General features: G+C 35.8%; 1 protein-coding gene across 1 annotated transcript in view; it reads left to right on the top strand.

The window, feature by feature from the left end:
* RBFOX1 (RNA binding fox-1 homolog 1) overlaps nt 1-21,853 on the top strand; it is a 1,388,408-nt gene that overhangs the window by 1,155,918 nt on the left and 210,637 nt on the right. The gene's annotated exons all lie outside the window — the stretch shown is intronic.

Here is a 21,853-nt window from a genome sequence, read left to right on the forward strand (position 1 = left end):
CTGAGATTTGATTATCTTTGTTGTATCATGCAGCAAGCTCTTTTTTTTTTTGATTTATTGTTCAGACTTTCAGACATTTTTTTTCTTTTAATCGTAGTTTTAAGGTTCCAGTCTTGTCTTTATTACGATAGCGAGAAGCAGTCTATTGATTTTTTTTAGAAGTCCGTATACTAATATAATGTAGCTTTCTTATAGTATAGCAGTAGATGATTAACTTAATACCCTCTCATTTTCAGTTTCTAGACTCTGTATTGTATGTTCAGAAGAAGCTTGTTTCAGGACTCAGTAACAGCGATAGTGCACGAATTCTTTTGTGTATGTCCACTTACCAGTTAGCAATATAGACATTGTTTTCTAAAATGCAGAACACTGCCCACCTTCTCAGTAGAAATATGACAATGGTTTCTGTTCCTATTTCTGCACATATAGGAATAAGATTAGACCTCGAAGTTACAAAGGGTGTGTCTATGTTTCAGTAGTAAGTGCCATTAAAGAAAGCATTCCCCTTCCTAAATTCGTGAGTCTGTCTGGTGAAAATCTTGATTTCGGGTGACAGTACAGAATTTTCTGAATAACAAAGTAGTTGCTGAATAGAGAGACAAAATTTGTAACAAAACTTAACTTAAACTGGGATGAACTGTCATTGGACTTGCTGCATTTTGAGTGGTTGCAGCTTCATTTGAATCTGTGGAGTTGCACTTATGTAAACTGAATTAAATTTATTCTTTGAAGATTACTTTTCTAAATACTTACGGTTTTTCCTTTTTATTTATTGTAGATGTACTCTTGGATGAAGAAGAAAAGTTTTGTGCTCCATGTATTATTTTCAATTATACAAGCTAAAATATTACAATTCTTCCTTCAAAGAAAATAACATATTTGAATGAGAACTAATTGCCTCTTTTTTTGTATTCCAAATGACAAAAGCTAATATATCACACTTAGCCACTATAAGAACTCCATTTCAGTAAACTAATTAAACTAATCCTATCTTTACTCATTATTCTCAGTTCTGCTAAATATTTTAACAGCGGAGATTTATTTCATTACATAAATTATATCATACTTAAAGAAAACAGTTTGCATAATGGCATATTTGCATTCCCAAGAGTTTATTTTGGAAATCTGAAATCAGACTTCAAGTTTCAGTTGAAATAATATTATTTGCCTTATTTAGGCTGGTAATTCTTCTTAATTATTACTAATTATCTAGAATGATGTATAGCTTTAATTAAATGCAAGTGCTTGGCATTCTTGTTAACATACATTAAACACGGACAGTTCTCCTGTATATAGATAATAAAATGTTAGAAAATGGTGATATTTCCTACATTTACAACCTGTAATTTCAAAACACAATGGCTGATTAATTTCATGGAAGGAAAAAAAATTGGGGGCTAGTAATCTTAAAAGATCACATGCTTATTAGATGTTTTTTAAACTACATAATTAAAGTGGAAATGTGTACATCACTGTTTGTATTTGGATTATAAATCCAAAATACAATGAATGCTAAGAATTTAGCAACAATGTTTCTGAGAAGCTGAAAAGGAATAATGCGCAAGTACCACTTCAGACTAAATTGCTCTCTACTTACAGACATGTAATGCAATTAAATCAAGAAGCTGTAAGCCTCCCAAATCTGCTAAGTTTAGGCTAGGTATTTGTACTTAAGACAGCTGTTGCAGAGCTTTCTCTGATGATAAAACAAAGGAAATACAGGTAATAAATAATTCATTGGAATGAATTTACAGTATGTGAGTCACATGACCTGTACAAAGGATTCGTATTTTTATTGATTTTTTTCATAAACCATTTATATTACAGAAATAATGATGTTCTAATTTTAATGCTACTTTTCATATCATTATCTGGAATTTATTTAATGTCTGTTGCTGTGACTAGTTTATCAGAGTGCTGACATTTATGACTCATGAGTTTTTTAGGAAATCTGCACGCAGAGGGAATTAATTTTGGTTCTGACTGAGGATCCTGTCTAGTTTCTTGAAGAATGATGGACAGACAGACAGCTGACAGACGATTTGTAAATTGTTTTATCTTAAGCACTCTGGGTTACTTCAGCTCTACGCATGTCATGAGAGCTATCTCAATATTATGCTTGCCAAGTCCAATCTGCCAACTTGAATAAAAATACAGAACTAGTACACGCGTTTCAATGACACTTTACCCTGTAGTCGTCTCTTGTACACGATGAGAATTACTTTCGTATTTTGTTCATCACTAAACAAAACGTTTTGTTCATTTATAAATGGAGAAAAAAACCCTACCATTTTGATCAATTTTCAAATTTTTGCCTCTAATTTGCTGCAAAAGACCACGGTAATTTTATTTCTGCTGGTCTTTAGTGTTCCTTTTCTTACATACACAGACAAAGCGTAAATCGGCGTGCAGATGTTCTAAGCTTGATTTTCCTTGTCTTCATCTTATTTGCAGAACTGTTATCTGCAAACAATTTTCAAACATGGTTAGCAGGTTAGCATAACACTGTGATCTGTAATATACTTAACATGTTAAATATATGTTGCAAATATATTTTTAAATGCTGTAATTACTAGAAAGGGAAAAAGAAAGGAATGGAGCATATGACACAATTTCTTTTATCATCTTTGAATACCTCTGTCTGCTTAACACAGTAGAGAATATTTGTCAAGCAATTTTGAAGCCCCAAGGTAACTATTCTGAATGAGCAGTTTTTAGTAACTTGATTTGAAACGTTGGGTGACCTATTTGCTTTTAGAAACTAAGATAAACTTGCTGACTTCTCTTGTGAAGAATATCTGGATTTCAATAGTATTTTTCTAAAAAATAGTTAATGAAAGATCTTTAGTGCTCTAAAAGTGATGAGTAAAGATCATGTGTAATATTTCCACTTATATTCATAGTAATGCGTTGCAGTGACAAAGCTATTTTTTAAGGGCAAGTGGCAAGTTACAGAGCTTTTCACTTATATCTTGCTGCTTCAAAATCGAGCCCCATTAGTAGTGATAGAAACTTGGTAGCGCTGATAGGCACCTGTGTAGTAAGCTTGCTGGTCATGCAAAAGATTCTGGTGGCGGGCATCTAAAAACCTATCCCAACACCTAGCAATCTGAGTGTGGCAGGAGGCACAGAAATTCGAATGGTCTGGAAAGCAAACTCCTGCCCCTGGTATGGGCGTCCAGTCCTGCCAGGCTTGGGAGCTTGCTGATCTGCGTGAAGAGGCCACTCAAGCTGTATGTGTTTGGCAAATCCTTGTGAAAACTTCTTGAAAGAGTCCTCTAGCTTTAAGTGCTTTCCAGGTATTCAAGACTTTGCTATGAGTTTAGATCGTGTTCGTGTGAAGTGCTGAGCACTGCTGTGAGAAGCTGAGTTGAGATGAGGCTGCTTCTTTTTGAAGTTAGAGCAGAATAGATAGTACTCAGAACTGGCTAAAATTAAACACATAGGGTAGGAGTGAAAAAATGTAAAAAAAAAAGACTTGAAGCTAGTAATTGCTTAGAAGGTCAGTGGAAAAACATAGCTTTTGTGAAGGCCTGGAATCTCAGTTTTGGTAATTTTAGAGTATTGTTTAAGCACAAAATGGAGAATTACTGTTTTGTTTAAAACAAGCAAACAAAACTATTACTGGCATGTGGATTGTGTTAAATTAGGAGTCAGGAGAATATCAACCCTGTCATCATAACGTAACCCATTTTATCAACACAAAGCATAAGCAGAGATAAAGGGAATTTATTTTATGAAATATTTAGTATTTGTCTCCTGTGTATCTTTATTTATTGTTTATGTATTTTCCCAAAGTCTTTTGCATTCTGGAACCATCTTGCTCAGCATAGTTATCATCACCAGGAAAATAAATCCCAAATTTCAGTTTCTGGATATGGTAATATCTAATAAAATTATTTGTGCTTTTCAAAGTACAATGTGTCTGAGTAAGACATAAAGCATATACATAGTTTCAATATGCTAGTCTAGCTTTTGGCAGCTGTGTTTTACTTTGCACATGTGCATATTTGGTAAATACAGGTTTTCACAGATATAGATAAATCTTCCATTAGATTATGTAGTACCCATAAGTGGCAAGTTTGTATGGTAATCTTTTATCTTCAATTCCCAGTGTTAAGATTTCTAGGTGCACTTTGTGCATACCTATGTGTTTATGTATTTATGGGTAATTTGTATGTGGAATTGTTACATTAAGAAATATATTTGTGTGTGTGTATATTTGTATGTAAAGTATACATAATTTTCATTTGTAGAATTTTAAACATTAAACTTGTTCCAGGGTACCCTTTTTGTATTTCTGATTACATTAATTATTGGATGCCAATCTGTAAGACATATTTATAAACAAGCAGTTATTTTGGAAAGTATTGATTTGAATCAGTCCCTCGTGGAAAGCAAGTCTGTCTATTAGGCACATCTTATTTATTGAACAGACTTTCCTTATCCTGTATTATAGGTTACATTAATTTTCATATTAATCAGCATGTAATGACCTCAAGTTACATGTACTCATATATATTCTTCTTGAATAGTGCAGTAAACCAAGTGTGTTTGAAATCTAATACAGTTTCATGCTAGTGAATGAGATGCATTTGTAGATCATGTAGCTAGTGTATTAGCGATGTTTAAGACTTATGACAGTCGCTTGATCGATCAAAAGATCTGAAGGTAATGGAAGTGTTTTATGGAACTGCCTGAAATTTGAAACTATAAAGGTGAGAATTTTTGGAAAGAGCTGATAAACCACGAACAACATCATGCCAATCTGGTCTTTGGTTCTTGTAGTACAATATTTTGACAAGAGACTACATTTTATATAGTCTAAAGAACAGATCTTTCTGTTGTGTAAGTCATTATAGCTCAACTGAAGCTAATGGAAACCTGCTGTTTTATTCCTCTAGAGGACCTGACCTCAGGTGCTTAATATACCAATTCTATCTTTTGCTAGGCAAAGAGGAAGATGACAGTATATTCCCATGCACTCACAGCAGCAGTTTCATATATTTGATGAGTTCATATTCACGAGACATCACCGCATCCTGTAGTATACAGCCAGGTGGACCAGACATAACATAGTCCATAGTGAGTAAATAGTCCTATGTTATATTAAGCTATCTATCCATTACTTTCTAGAACTGTGATGACTGCGGGGGGAGGTTGGGGAAGGGGCGGGGGGAGCAGAGTATAGTACTAGGAAATCTTCCTGATCGATGAATCCGATAAAACACTTTTTTTTTTTTTTTTTTTACCATGTTCTCTTCCTATCCTAGCATATATTCTGACAAATTCATCATAAAGTGACCACCTCTAACAAAGACACTGTTGTTAAAATCTAGGTAAAAATGTTGTTAAAAAGGTAGCCTGTTATAAAATGGCAAAAAGTCTGAAGAAACTCCGGAGTATTCATTAAAAAATAATTTATTTATAATTACTGCTGGTCATGATAATAGAGAAGTATTTAGAAAGGAAATTAGCCAAACCAAGCAAATGGCTCTCCAGACATAACTTATGGACATAATGGATATGAACAGACATTTGAAAGACTGTTTTTAAGCTGTGTAAGCGTAGTTTCTATTATACTGCAATCACAGGAACTTACTAAAATGACTGATATTTATTGTTAAATATGTATTTCTTGTTACTTGTATAGTGAATATTTGAAATAGTGGGAAAAAAAAGCTGACACTATAGAAAAAATAATCAGCAACTGATCTTTTTACGCTTTTGGAACTGGTGAATATTTTGAGTAAACAGGCCATATAGCCCAATTTCCAATAGAGACTATTGGTGTAATGTTTTCATGTTTGATGTCATGTTTCCTATATCCTAGAAGCTTTCAAATAAATGATTACCATTAAAATAAACAGTATAATTGTTCAAACATGTCAAAGCTAACATTATGAATTGCAATTGGAATGTGCATACCAAATTCAAACTGAAGCATGCAACTAGTTCAGAATCTGAGGATATAAACAAGACAAGACTTAAACAGATGTAAAGTCTTCCATTAATGATGCAGTGGGATAACATTTTTTTTTCTCCAACTCTCTTTGTTGGTCAAATGAACAAACTGACTCTCCCTGCAAATCTTTGCAGTTAGGAATTGCAACTTATGAAACTAACTTTTCATATTTTGTAAGTTAATAGATAGATAATAAAAATGTGAATGGTTTATCAGTCAAGTAATTCGTGACGGATGCCTAACATACTAACCTGAAGCTGCGGGCATTTTCCACCCTGAACAGTCACTGCTAGCTCTGTTAATTAAGGAAACCAAGGCACGCATAAGCTGCCATGAGAGAATCGTTACATGGAGGAAGAAGAAGCTTAAACTGTGATTCATGATACAGTGAAGCTGCCTGTATTAAGATAGCAACGTTAAATAATAAGAGTTTACTAATTTATAACGATATCATTGCTATTATTAACAAGCAGAGGAGGTTTGAGCTAGGAACTCAGTGTTCCATTTTGTGTGACAGCCAGTCCTCACTGCAACATCTAGCTTCCAACCCTGACTTGATAGATTTCCCTTTGAAGATATTATAAATGCAGATGAGGTAACTAGATCTTTTATAGTCTAATGAAATAATAATGAAAATAATTTCCATTCTGCAGCTTATTTTTTTGTAGCTAGAGCCTGGTTATATAAAAGAATCACTGTAGATGTTATAAAAAAGCAGGCTGAGGTTATATTTGCCACGACTTTATCATAAATAAACTTTATTACCTGTACCAATAATTTTTAGGGGCTTTATGGCATCCCATGAGAAATATGATTCCATTTTCACTTATTTTATGTTACAGAGAGAGGAGTTTCCAAACTAGCCTATAACTAGCCTGAACAGCTGAACCTACAATTTAAACTATTAATGAGCCAGTAAGCCTGTGTACTTCACAGGCCGTTATTTGGGAGCTGGTAGAAAAAAATAACAACAGTAGTAAATCCGTTCCATAAATCAACATTACTTTCGTCTACCGTTAGGAAGAATGTAATTCCTTTTTCTTTTGCCCCTGCCTCCAGAAGTCAGCAAGAAAATCCTTTTCCTTATTCCTCTTTGCTTGCTTTTTGGAAAGTGTCACTGTAGATTCTTTTATATTTTTTGTTTTGGTCCATGCTCAGCTTCTGCAGTAATCACTAATTTGCACTAATCATGGATGAAATCTTTGATAATAAGTCTGGCATAAAGAAGTGAAAGTATACATATGAAATTCGTGAATGACACAAATATAGAAGCCTAACCGGTATAGAGAAGGAAGACTGGACTCCGAAAATCCTGCAGTAGTAGGAATAGCGTGAAGTTTGGTAGTGCAGCTTGTGAGATCCAGGGTTTAATAACGAAACCTTCTGTCACAAGTGCGATCTCATCAATTAGAAGTAACATGGATGAAGCATCTTTATCTGCTGTTTGACAGCAGGGTAACTGAATGCCTGTGATATGGCTATCTAAAAATAAGCATAATTTGTCTAGAATATTGTGTACAAATTTAGCCATCCATGATTATGCAAGATGGGCACAAAATGAAATAGGTGCAGAGAAGAGCTAGTAGGATCAGGGGAGTGAAGATCTGATCATATAAGAGAAGACTAAAAGAGCTTGGCATGTTTAATGAAGCAGAACCAAGGCTGAAAAGAGGACATGATTGCTCTCCATAAATACATTGAGGTAAACAACAGAGATGTGGACAGCATTTCATTGTGAAAAGGCAACGTCAACCAAAAAAAAAAAAAAAAAAAAAAAAAAAAAGGTTTACGCTGTCCAAAATAATTTAAGAATAGATACTAAAAGACCTTTCCATAGTTAGAGCAGTGAGGTTCTGGAATGGGATTTCAATCTGAGCATGGACAAGGGGAGGTCAAGCAGTTGCCAAATTTTAAGACAGAGTTTCTGTCTTAAGAAAATTTTGTGGTATGGTTTCCTAGCAGGTGACTGGGCTCACTGACTCAGGAGTTCTCTTGCAGCTTTGTTTTCTTTCCAAGAACAGTCAAAGTCAGACGCTGTGGTATTTTCAGCTGCCAAAATCCCTGCAGTTGATAGGATTAACCTGCTAAATTTGTCTCTGAATAATAAGAAATCTCTATTTTCTCTGCCACATGCAGTAATTCACACTTGTTACTATTTTTAGCGGTAGCACTACTTTTCCTAACTCTTATCCTGTATACATGGAAACCAAGGAAAATTCTTACCTTGAAATACAGTGTTTTGACAAACAGTTGCTGCCACAAAGAGTCTCTTCAGCTTCGTGGCATACAGGGGCATACCTCCTGTTCTGTGGTGCTCGTTCTAAGTTCAGAGGTTCTGTATAAATTTAAATAGTCCATCTTACTGTTTGATAAAAGTATTATGTTTTATATCAGTATAAAAGAATACGAAATGTAGACTGTGTCAATTTGCCTTGTTTCAGGGGAAGTCTGTTTGGAAATGCAGCTCATACAATGTGTGATGAGGTGGAAAAAAATAACAGAAGTGACCACAGTCATTGAATGCAACCCACATGTTTACCTTTTTTTTTTCCATTTTCTTAAGCATTTAGGGACAATTGAACTGACACAGTGTGCAGCAAATGGATAGTTTCCGCATCTTTCAGTGCATTCCATCAAATTCATGTACTTCTAAAAGTGCTAATAAGCGCTGAGAATGAAAAATGATGTATTTTGAGAGTACACAAAATGTCAAATGTAATAATACACTGTGGCTGAAGACAGTTCTAATGCTTGCAGAATGAGCTACTTAATTTATTAATTTCTTCTTTGTAAAATCTTGTCATTCACTTTGCAAATTTTCACATATTTTGTGCACACTTTACTTTCAGTATTAAAATTTTAGTGAAGGGGTACCTCAGTGCCCCGTTCTTCAGTGATACTAAATTTGGTATAGCCATGTGTTTACACTTTCAATGCATGTACCAGAACTGTTCATAAATTTCTTAATTTTTATTTATTTAATTCTATTTTTAAAAGATAATGACAGCACAGTAGCTACATTAAAAATTCAGCAACTGAGGGCCATAATGAAATTCTTATGATTCTGCCTATGTAAACACTGTCATTAGTGAGGTGAGGAATAAATTATGGGGAAATCCACCTTCAGTGCACATGGTCTTCAGTGCGCTGTGGGACCACATCTGATAATACTCGTTCCTACTAGTCTTTTCATGCCTTTAAATAAGGTTCCATGTGAATAAGAACTTAGGTACTTAGCCTTGTATAAATATGTATCCATATTCTTGTGAATGTAATTTCTAGTGTGCCTTAAGTTTTCCTGGATGCCAGGTCCTCTCCTAATTTTGTTTTATGCCTTGCTGCCAATATAACTGCTGCTCCCACTGCCTAGCTTACACCTTTTGAAGTATTCTCCTTATATTTGTAATTAGACTCACCACTAAACTGAAAGAAATTTGTCCTTTCCTTTTCAGGGTAAGTAGAAGTATCTTTATTCCCTCAGTTTTACCAGATTGGAACCTTTTCTGCACTCTTAAATAATCGTTATTTTACCTGCATTGCCTTGTTGACTTACTTATGTTAAGTAATCAGCTAAATAAGCATTTAAAACAGTCACTCGAGTTACCTAGTTAGTGTACTGCCAACATATACCATGCAATTTATAAGAACTGAAAGTATTCTCTCCATTTTTATCACTATTATATGTAGATATGTGCTTATTTTAGAAGTGAGGCAAGGAGTGCTTGCACGTGTTGAGATAAATGTAGGCATACAAACAAAAGGTTGAAGTACTGGCAGGAAAATTTCTAGGAATTAATACTTGCTGTTTTTCTGGCCTTTCTGTTTCAATTTAGAAAATGCCAATAGTTTGGGTGACTGTGTGGGATCAGCTCATTTCAATCACTGTAAAATCTTAATTAATTTAAAAAGCAAAATTAATTCAAAAAACCCAACAACTTTTGATGGATGGTAGTACAAACTGCAGGACTGTGAAAGGACAGTTAAATGCCAGAGAAAAGAGTATGGGAGAGTTAGTGTAGACCAAACAAGCAATTTGGTCTGTGTTGGTGGTTATCCTTCCTGGATGTTGTGCTGCTAGGACACATCGCCTTGGGCAGTAGATAATATTGAAGTCTCAAATGTTGTGTTCATTTGACATGTGACAATTTCCTGCAGCTAATGAGTACGACTGCATTCTTTTTGGAGGAAATGTTCTGTTTAGCCCGTTCTTTCGTCCCTTTCGAACTGTTGTGTGCAAGTGTTCTTTTTGTAGAACGTATTTGAATCTCAGAGGTGGTCATATTCCAGTGATAAGCGGAATGACCCGTGTTTCTGTATTATACAGGCATTTTATTTAACTGATACTTCGTGGTTCCTGGATAAATTTGTACAAAATTCTTGTTATTTCATTCCTGACCATACCCTTTTGATTAGCCTTACTTTCTCTTGGACAGTCATGCAGAATTGCCATGTGGCGTGGCAGCCATGTAAGCAAATGAGATTTTCATTCTTCAGCTTAGTTAAAATATAAACTCAAGTTTAGATAGATGTCTTTTTGAGTAGTTCACTGGGTAATATTATCCTCTATTTTATCAAAACGCTTTGAGATACATCTCCCTCAGTAATGGTGGCTGCTCAGCCTGTTTAGTCTTTTTATCACTGACACAGGACACACACAAGTAGAATGAAGTAACCTCCCACAGCAGAGAAACAAGGTGACCTTTTAGCTATATAAAGTAGGGTCAGATTCCTGGACTCTCAGAGGAGTACAAAAAAAGCGATGATGGTGTATCAGCTTTTCATAGGTGGGAAAGAGCCTACCATGTAGCTGCAGATAAAATGCTCAGAGAAATACATTTTGCACAAAAATTTAGTCTGATACCTTAGAACATGATGATAACTGTTCGGTGCCATCATAGTATGCTGTAACATGGCATGTTGTTATTTAATTTTTAAACTGATTTATGACTTTTAAATGTACTTCAAAACTAAAGCTGTGAGGATTAGAAAGAACCTTTAAAAACACAAAGTAAGAAATACACAATTTAGAAGTTTTACGTTCATTTCAAATCTGTTGCAGCTTCATTGAGACTTAACAGAGTGGAAGTTGTGAAGGAAGACTTGTAGAGTTGCAAAATGACACTGCCTTGTTCTGCCTTTTTAATTCAACACTGCTATGTAAGGTGAAATCAGATGTGTATATTGTGAGCGTTCCGTTGTCCATCTCTCTGAAGTGAAAAATCCCTATTGGATAGATAAATTATCCTTTCCTTGGAAACAGGCATTAATTAAAAAAAAGGGGGGGGGGGCGAGAGGGATGTAGAACTTAGCAATCAACGGTCATAAGAAATCAGTGACCAAAGCCACAATGCTGTACTCATGGAATATTTGTTTTTCTGTGTGGTGGTTAATACCAGTGCCGCATTTTCCCTAACTGATTCACTGCCACCGAGGCAAATCTTCCAGTATTTACACAGCTTCAACATACGTGCACAATATGCTTGCAGTTTCTTCCATTATTGAGCTGAATTAAGTCAGCAGTATAGATGGCTGGTTGCGTAGAAAATAAGTCTTCGTCTCTAGTACACATGTATTTGGAATTAACGTGAGATTGTCGTATAATGTCTTTTTACTAAATTCTGCAGGATTATTTTGATTTTAGTCTATTTTCTGATAATATTGTGATTAACGTATCTTTCATCAGTGCCACCTGAAAACTACGATCTCATTTTTTCCGAATAAAGCTGATGATATTGAATTAAAAAATACATTAGCTATGAATCATTGTGCTCTCATAAGTTGTAGTGCTCATTAAAGGACTCAAATATAGAGAACTCAGGATTGACACTACTGTTTTAATTGCTAATTCTTTTAAAATTAGTGTAAAATAAATCTACAACTTAAGAAAAACTAATGTTAGGGCAGTACTGTATACAGAGAAAGTATCATGTGGGCAAATGCTATGCTGCTTTGCCCAAAGTATTCAGGTGGCCATCTTCTGTAACGACATGAAAAAAATGATACTGGAAAAGAAGGTCATTCATGCATCAAGCAAAATTCAGTCTTTGTCCTTTGCCACAGAGACTGCTAACTACAGATGAACTACTCTAGGTAAGACTGATGTGACTGGCTTCACGTTTATGATACGTAGGTAAAATTCTAGATGACGTGTAGGTTTTCATTCCTGGAGATATAAATAATTAGATAATGACATAGTAAGATTATATACAAAGCTATTTTGGGGAAGAACAGTCTTTAAAATATGGTATTAGAATAACCTAGCTATTAGTTTAACCTATTCTGTTACTAATATAAATTTTCACATGTATGCGTACTTGTTGGAACATTACAAAGAGCTGCAGCTACAAAATGAAGCCATTTATTGATCAGAACTGTTTTTTTTTTTTTTTTTTTTTCCCTTCCTTGAGTCAGTGCCCTCTCTCTGAAGTAAAAGTGCTGACTGCAGCACACTGCTGATGCGGATTTTTTTGACAGCAAAGACCTGACTCTTTCCTAATCCATGTAGCTGCATTGTACAAATTACAAAGCTTGTGTGACAGACCTATTCTGTATTCCAAGAACTGCAACATACCTGTCATCAGATAGAAACAAGAATGCACAAGTCATCACTTTACTTCGGAAGCTGAACAGATGATTGAAATTATTTCTTACTACTAATTCCCCTTTTAGTAGAGATAAGCTGCTTTGTTCAGCTGTAAATGAAACATTAGGGTATTAGCTGTCAAGCCAGAAGTATTGGGGAAGCTAAGATTTTTATCAGCAGTAGTAACATTTTGGGCAATAAATTGTTTTGTTCGGTAGAATACTAATCTCTAGAGGTACAAAGAAGCAAAGCTCATTAAGGTAAATGCTTAAAGCACACACACAAAAAGCAAAGACAAAGGCTTATTACCTCTGTTATGGGGATAGATGGAACATTTGCACTTTTTCATCTCTTTGTACCACTGAAGAATTATGTGGTACTGTTATCAAATAGATGCATTTGTAGACTTGCAGAATGCTTTCTGAATATATCCAAGGGACAAATGCATATCTGAAATATCAATAGAGAGCTGTAGTAAGTGATGGGTTCTTGGAAATTGTTTTGTTTCCCTCTGGGTAGAATTAGGTATCTGCACATTGTCCTGTACTTAGCATTCATCAGATTAATAGACTAGCCCTATTAAATGAATGTTTGAAATAGAGAAGAATAGATGTCTGTATTATACTAAATATATTTACCAGTATATATACCTAAATTAAATTCATCAGGGTTTGTAGCATAGAACAATAACATGATGGAAGGAAAGGAACTGTGTTGTTGTTAAAGACTGCTGTTAAAGAAAAGAATGTATTTGGGAAGAGATGAGAGAACTACCATTTTATATACCAAGGATGGACATAAACTCACTATCAGAAACAATGAAATGAGAGGAAAGTAAATTAAGTAGCAGGAACGTGTGTGTGTGAAATGAAAAGCCGGAGTACTGCCTGCAAGTAGTTCTGCCAAAATTTTGTTTCCTGTAATCAGATGGAGTCAGTTACCCATCATTACTTGTTTGAAGCAGCATTTGGAAAGCTGTAAGATAGATATAATTTTAATACGTGATGTAGAATGGCACAAACGTCTTTAACCTTTTCTCTGTGCCGTACTGATGAGGATTTTGAAACTCAGACCGCTTTGCTCAGTCTCTCCTGTTATTTACAAAAGATACCAAACGATGCTTTAAAAAGAATCCAGTGTAAATGCATAAAATAGATGATTATTTACCAAAGTGTGGGTTATTAAAGGCTTTCAGTAGATAGGGAACAACAAGCACTGTTAGAGGTAAAATCCTATATAGATAACAAAACGCAAAGTGCTGAAGTCTTGCTAGCTGTGTTTTAACAGAGACAAAAAGGTTGTTTAAATCCTGCTGTCAGTCACTGCATCGTTGCTCAGTGATAGAGAAATCATTTCTGTTTGTCAGCTTTGTTAACCTCATTTGTGAAACAGAGATTATAATTTTGGCCCATCTGTATAATATGTTCAAGCTTATGGGAATAAATGTGATAATAGAAGAATCAGCTTTGTTTATTATCGATTGATAGTAAGTTAATGAGGTTGTCATTTCTTCATTTGGGGCAATTATATTTGTATCAAGATGAAAATAGTAGGATTCGATCGTGGATGTTTTTCACTGATGCTTTGTTTTACCAGCCTTCATTTATCTTGTTAACTATAAAGTACTTCAGTATTTTCTATGAATGCCTTCCGTGCAGTAAAGAATCTAAGCTTCAGCATTAGTCTTGATGGCATGGCCAAACTGTTAGCTTATACTGATTTTTTAGTGTCAGAAGGAGATTAAATCACTGCATGAAGGCAGCTCCAGCTTGGGTAGGTGTGTGTGAGCTTTACCAAACTCTTGCCTTCTGGTGCAACTCTGTTGTGGGGAAACTGATCTCTCTTTGAGATCTGTCTAGGAGATCTGATATGAAGAGTAGAAGGATTTTTTTTTTAATGTGTTTTAGTAGCCAAGAGGAGTTGAAGTGAATCTGCCATATACTGATGTGCTACTTGTTCTCTCCTAGGTTTACTGTAGTGACCTACAACAGCGGGACCCTTGAGGCTGTTCCAAATCCTTTGTAGAATCAAATCCGGAATAGCTTTAATTTTACAGTTACTGAAGGGTTAGTTCCTCATCTGAAAACAGGGTCAAGTCAGAATTCTTGTGCAGTTGTTGAAGTTGTGTAGCAACATGAGAAGTCCAAAAGTAAATCATCAGAGACCAAAGTCGCAGGACTCTGGGCTTTTGCTTTGAACTTCACTGTTTCTTCATCTTTGGAGAAATTTCTTACGCCTGTGTTCTTGGCTGTCTCAGCTGTCTCTCTGCCTTCTTGAGAACTGGAAAATGGAAATGCTGAGTCTGTGTAAAATCCATAAATTAAGAGGATTCTTCCCTTGATTTTCTGCTATTAAACAGCATTTCTAGAGTAATAGAATGCTTCTTTGAATGTGTTTTAAAGAGAATAGCAGAAATAGGCTATGTCTCAATTTAGCCTGTGTGTTCCTGACATCGTGGTCGTTGTTTCTAGCGTGCTTATAGCTCCACAACAGTGCAGGAATACTTGGATGAAGGTAGAATTGTATTGGAAGCAGACATCAGTTGCGTATGAAATAGTTACACCTTTCAACTAGGACTGTGAACGTTATCCTGATTCTGAAACTTACGGTGAAAAGGATCTACTCTAATTTTTAACTATTATTTGAAAGTATTTTTAATAGTACTTTTGTCGTCTTTTTGTCTTCAAAGCACAAGTTCAGTTTTAAATACAAACTTCTCTTAGAATAATGACAGACAATTACTAGTATAGAAGCATTCAGAGTCCTGAGTTGTTTCATATTAATAGTACAGATGCGTAAAGGTGACTTGTTTTCATCTACATCTAGTAAAGTTTGGGTATGAATTACCAGGAAATTAAGTATCTTCTCTGTTCATTTTTTTTTTTTCCTTTGGAACTGATAGAACAGCTGGATTGAGCTCTAAGAAAACAGATTGCATTTGTTACTGAAGTGGAGGATACTTACAGTTTTCTGAAGACAGAAATTTCCAGAATCCGTAAAGTTTGCCAACGCAGTTTTAGAGCATGGTTCGATATAGGAAGTCTAGCTTTTCGGACTTCTAGTACTACATCCAAAATGCTATGCACAGAGTACAAACTGCTGATCTGATATGAACTTTGAGAGGTTCAGTTCATACTGACAGGTTTAACTCAAATTAAGCATTATCTGTCTGGGTCACTCTAACTTTATGCAAGATCAGGTTGAGCTTAGTTGGTTGGAGCATGGTGCTGCTAATGCCAAGGTCTTGGGTTCAGTCCCCGTATGGGCCACGCTGAGGGTTGGACTAGATGATCTCCAGAGGTCCCTTCCAACCTTATGTTTCTATGATCAGGTATTTTCTGCCTTCTCTCAGCTTTCGTAAAGCCAGCAGAAAAACAAACTCTGAACTATGTGTGCGAGATCTAATTTGGTAAGATTTGTACTGCCGGTAACCCAACAAGGCACAATTGGCACCAGTGATCATAGAATCATGACACCCTAAGAGAGAGTCAAGAAACGTCTGAGAATGCAGTCTTGTGCCTACCACAAGCTAGCACTGCTGCTGAAAAGCAATCGTGCCTCAGTCAATGCAGTACCCCTTTCTTAGGCTGGCAGAAATGTTTGTGTAGTAGTTGTACAGAGACTTTCCTGAAATATAGTTGCCCTGGCGGAACATTGTCCAGCAAAATAGAGCGTAAAAAGCCAGTAATATTAGAGTACATTTCACTTGCATGATGTGATGCACAGAGAACATGAAAAATAACGCCTTGTTTCCTCTTGAGTCAAGCTTTAAAACATGTGCTTAAAGATAAGTACATGTTTTGGAGCTTTGTGAACAGAGACTTAGAAACTTTAGATACCAAATATATCTTTATATGCATCTTCACTGAGAAATAAATATACTAAATTTGTGATTACTGAAACTTTACTAATTTCTTGAAATTCCCCCATTGATCAGAATTAGTCAATTAAAAATCATACGAGTATGGTGCAGAGTATGGCAATTTAGCGTTTTGGAAATGATTGCAGTATAAGGCTAGAATATTCTGGTTAGTGAATACTTTAGTGCTGTTGTCTTTTGCTTGAGCAGTAAGAACAGAAGAGATAAAAGAAAGTGAAATTATATGCTAAGCCTGTCAGAGAGCTCTTTGAAGTGCTTGAAACTTTCAGAGTGCCTATATAAGATACTCAATGAATACCTTAAATTGTCTTTCATGTAATTGCTTACTGTGATGTTTACTGATAAAGTGTCAGGTGGGTGTTTGACATGTATCTCCTCTCTCTCTCTCTTTTTTTTTTTTCATTTGTATACTATTTCCTTTTAACATCAAAACTTGCCGTGATTGCTTGGTTTTGCATCTCAAAGCAACAGTGGGAACTGAGGGAAACAGTAACAGTACTCTGGTTGCTCCTTGGGCCAGGTACTGCAAATTGCTCTTGGATTTGACAGCTTTCATAGTCTGCAGCCAATGGCATACTTTCAGTGTATGTATTCCTTCAAAGGAAATTTTCCAAGTCCGGTATAGTTGTCTGTATTCCTTATTCAGTTATGTCCTTTGTGTAATTTTTGTTTCAGTCCTAACCCAATCATCTTTCCAATGTCAGTGTAGCTTCTTCACTTGCACTGTGGTTTAGAGGGTTCACTTTGTTAGCTGGAAAGGGGAATAATAGAGGGGCAGTACAGAAAAAACTGTAATGTTGTTCTGTTCATCTGGCTTCTGGATAAATCATTGAATTACTGTGTTGAAGATGCCTGAAATTTTACACTCTTTGCTGTCAGGAAAACTAGGAGAATCCATCAACACTGCGCAGCGGATGGGCCACATTCCTCAAATAATCCAGTCAATTAAAAATTGATTTTTGTTCTAGGCAGCATGGTGGTAATGTAGTGGGGAGACAGTGTGTGCATTACCAACAGAGTTCGCATCAGTTAAGTGATATTTAGGTGATCTTCTGTCATGGGAGAAAGCAGTGCAGTTGATGATCTTTGCTGCTGAAGAAGCTAAATTGAAGTGTCAGATCCCAGAATTGCATTTTATTTCTAATATTGTTGGCCTGCCAGCCTGCAAGAAGCTATGTGAAGTCTGTGAATACAAAGGGACAAAAGTGCTAAATCTAGCAGAAACTGAACGGTTTGGGGAAGATTAAACTATAACATGGCTTTTAGAGCCTTCAAGTAAACGCATTTAAAGAAATTGGAACCTGAACTGCAGTTGCTGGACCCTTTGTCTCCTGCCTGTCTCTCTTTTCTCTGGCTTGTGCAAATCTAAAATAAATGAAGATCTGTGTGCTCTAAATTGTGCCAAACCTGTTATTAAAAGAAAAAAAGATTATGATGCTACTGAAAAGTTAGAAAGAACTTCCTTTAAAGCAGTTGAATCAAGAGCAAAAAAAAAGGCCTGAAACTGTTCAATTAAAAGCTTATTTACCTCAGATTTGCAAGATCCTAATTTATGGAATGTGAAGAATGAGATTTCATTTTCTGATATTGGAAACACATGGAAATGTGCAGTCATGTGGATTGTACTGTATCTTGAATATGCATTGTGAGCCAGTGCAGTGCTTTTTCTTTCTTTATTTTTGAGACACACATGCACACAGAGTAATGTTGCCTGTTCGTGCGTCTGCAATTTTTCGATGGGCGTCCGAGTTCCTTCGTTTCCTGTCAGAAGCAGTTGCAGAATGGCCGTGTGCACTGTTAAACAGCTCCCGTGCGCCACCTGAAAGGTGGCCGAATTTAAGTGTGGGCAGTGGTACGTATATCCTCTTTCAGACCTCTGAGGGGGTTAGTGAGGTTCAGTTAGTTGATGCCTCTGACGTGCTTTATGTTGCTCATATGAAAAGCACTAGAGAAAACTGCAAGTGGTCCTGTTATTTAAAGTTTAGATCCTGGTTTGAAACGGGTAGTGTTGTATCTATGCTTGTCCAGAAAACACTGCATCGCAGTGGATCTTAGAGTAACCTGGTGGTATACGTCTCGCATCCTGGATTGCATGTCAGCATACGGTACAAATTGTTTGTAAAATGAATATATCAAAGATTGACTGGAATGATGAGCAATAGCCTGCACAGTAATTCAGAATCTGTAGTCTTAAAGTAATCTCATGCTGGTTTTGAACACTGCTTGACAAAAACACTTGACATCTCAAAGCTAAATTAAAGAGGAGATGATGCATTTATAAACTTGAGAACAATAAACTACTTTAGTTAAAGATGAATAGGATACGAAAAGTATGACTCTTGGCCAACAGTACAATTATTTCTTAATGCTGAGTTTTGTTTTAACATGGATTTTAGTGAGTTAAACATTTTCAGTTAAAGATGACCTCACCTGTGTGAATAGTTTTACTTCATTAATTTACTCCTAGACTCCATAAAGAGAAACATAAATCACAAATGCTTTTTAAAGGTTATTATTGGAGTAAAATGCTGCTGGGTTTTAGTGCTTTGGGAGTGAAAGAAAAATGATATTTCTGGGCTTCAAAACTCTTCAGCATGATTTGAATACAAGTGGCTTACTGTGATAAGTATGTTAGGCTCCCTTCTGTTAATTACAGTATTTCAAATGAGACTAATTTGACAGCCACAGGCGCATAATATGCTAAATACTTCCTGTAGTATTACTTTGAGAAGTCCCTTCCCCCCACCCTCATGTGAATACTTCCTGATAGGACATTATAATTTAGAGGCTCTGCACCAAAAGCAGATAATATCTAATTACCTACTAGTTCTCTGTTTGGTTTGAATGATTGTGCTCTGCTAATGACTAAATGGAAAAATGTTTTACTAGTCATTGACAAAGAGGCAAGTACGAGATGTGGACCCTTGCTTTCTCTAAAGTTTCTTTAAAAACACGTTTGCTATTTCCTTGGATTATTATTTTTTGTGTGTATGTGCAGATGTCAGTTTGCTTGCTGTGAGTTTATATACAGGATATATGATTTTTTTTCAGTTTGTATTTTGATATAGATTACATGTTTTGATTTTATTTACTGTTTTGCTTTTTCACTGGAACAGCACAAAACAAGCTGACTACTAATCTTAAGGCTAGAGCTAGATCTTATAATTATTTTAATATGATGATATTTGAAATTACAACAATACCCTTTGATGTTTTGTGAAGTGTAAGAAATTCTCTGTTTTGTGTTAACTTGATGTTCTTGCTTATGTCTGAAGCATAAAATTAGGAACAAATAGTTTAACAAATGATTTCTTTAGAAGAGTCCCTACAAAAAGTACTAGAGTTGCTGTAACTCTTCTTTTATGGTATTATTGTAGTTTTATCCAAATTCCACCAGGTGCTGCCAAAGAACATACAGCCAAAGCAAAGTTTACAGTTTAAGTGGAGGTTGTTTGTAACATGTGTGCATGCTATCATGAACAGAGCTATTAAATCTTTTTCTCAGAAGCATGAGCATCTTCCCCACACATTTACGAGCACATCACTTTCCTTGGAAACAATGCACGGGGAATCAAACCATTTGCTACAAAGAGTGACATTCTTTATAGGCATCATGTTCTTAAAAATGCACTTTCTTTTGTGACACAAATCCACTCACTGTACATGAATAACACACTGTTTTAACAGGCAGTTATAGACTTATTGTTCTACTATACTGTCTTAATGCTGGGGGGGGGGCAGGTAATTTTCCTAGTGATACATTCAGACTACTCAAGTTTAGCTTGTATGTTCTTTTTCATTCCGAGAGCCCAAGTTGCTGTACACTCTTTACTTCTAACTTCCATAAAGATGCTTTTTTCCCCCCTTTGTTTGCTTTTTGTGTTGCTGAGTCAGGAGCTGTGTATAGCACAAGTCAGCTCCGTTTGAGGTTTTTTTCTCATTCTGGGAAGAAAATGTGCTTCCAAAAGCCAAGGTCTGCTTGAGGTAATAAGAGCCCCAAACTTGTGACTGATCGCAAAAGTGCAGTGCAAAATGCTCAGGCAAACAGCACTAGTAGCAGCAGGAATCAATTCAGAGACTTGGTGCAGAGCAATTTCTATCCTGCCTCCCTGGTGAGTTCAGCCATTGTGCTTATGACATAAAAAGCAATGTGCGTTTTAATTGCAATACTTATTTTTGAACTGTTGCTCAAGTGTTAGCGTGGTGTAAGTTAAGAGGCTGGATCATGGACCATATGATATTGGTTGCCAGAGAAGGTGTAATCAACGTCTGCTAGCATTGGTGATGCAAAAAACAGTATTAGTGGCTGCAGTAGGCAAGGAACTTCTAGGGATTAGAAGCCTTTGTAGCAGGTAATCAGTAATCACTAGGATGCTAGCATGAAAGTCTGTAAATGCTGTGTAGTTTTCTGTTGTGTTTTATTTGAATTTATTGCCGTGCACAAATGATTTATCGAACTTAATGTTTAACAGCAAAAATGAAACAAAAAAAAAAATGCTGTGGGGCTAATCTGGCATCATTGGTGTGGATTACAAAGGAGGGTGGAAAAGGGGGAGGAAAAAAAGAAATGTAGCAGTTACTTTAAACAAATATGTTTAGCAATGTGGCTGTAGCTGAATCTGTACAAAGAATGTTCTCACTTCTAAGAAATCCTTGGCAGTGACTTCACCTGGCAGTATTTAATTAATTATTTATTGAGTTCTATGTTGGCCTCTCTTGGGATATCATCTTCCTCGTTCTGTCTCCCTGCCTTCACTAAAAAATGACTATTAATTATTTGAATATAGAATATTTTAATTATTGAAAATTTAGATCTCAAAAAATGGTGTTCAAGTACTCTGCTTCTTTTTGTAAGTATGTGTGTTTATGTATAATAGCTTAATAGTACAGTAGTTTTCCTGGGTTCACATTTTATTGCCATCCAAATGTACTTGAGGAAAAGGGAGGAAAAGAAAAAGCGGAAACATAAATTACCCTACCAGCGTGAGATTAGATCAACGGTTAAGCTAGTAAATATAATGCTGTGATCAGGTGCTCGGAGCCAAAATGCTCTCAGTCCTTGTGCTATTCTAATCAAAGGTGCTGAAGATTGAGCAGTTCTCTGATGTGGTCTTATCAGTTTAAGTGTAATGTAAATCCTGTTACAGCAGCTTTGTCCGATCTGCCTGTAGCTTTGTTCTGAACCTTTCAGTAACAGTTCACTGAAGCAGAAAGAGTCCTGTGAATTGATATTATAAGCCTGCATGGTTGTTTTATTCATTGTTGAAGCAGCAGAATATAACAGAAGTATTTATTTTTGGTGGATTGAGGATCGTTTTTTATTCTATCGTTCTGAGCAGTGGAGAGAGGCTCTAAATGCAAAAGAGGAAAAGCTAATACGATAATCATATCCGTACCCATTCTGAGCACAATCCCACTGAAAGAT

This window comes from Rhea pennata, chromosome 15 (genome assembly GCF_028389875.1).
Source record: "Rhea pennata isolate bPtePen1 chromosome 15, bPtePen1.pri, whole genome shotgun sequence".
Lineage (NCBI taxonomy): Eukaryota > Metazoa > Chordata > Aves > Rheiformes > Rheidae > Rhea > Rhea pennata.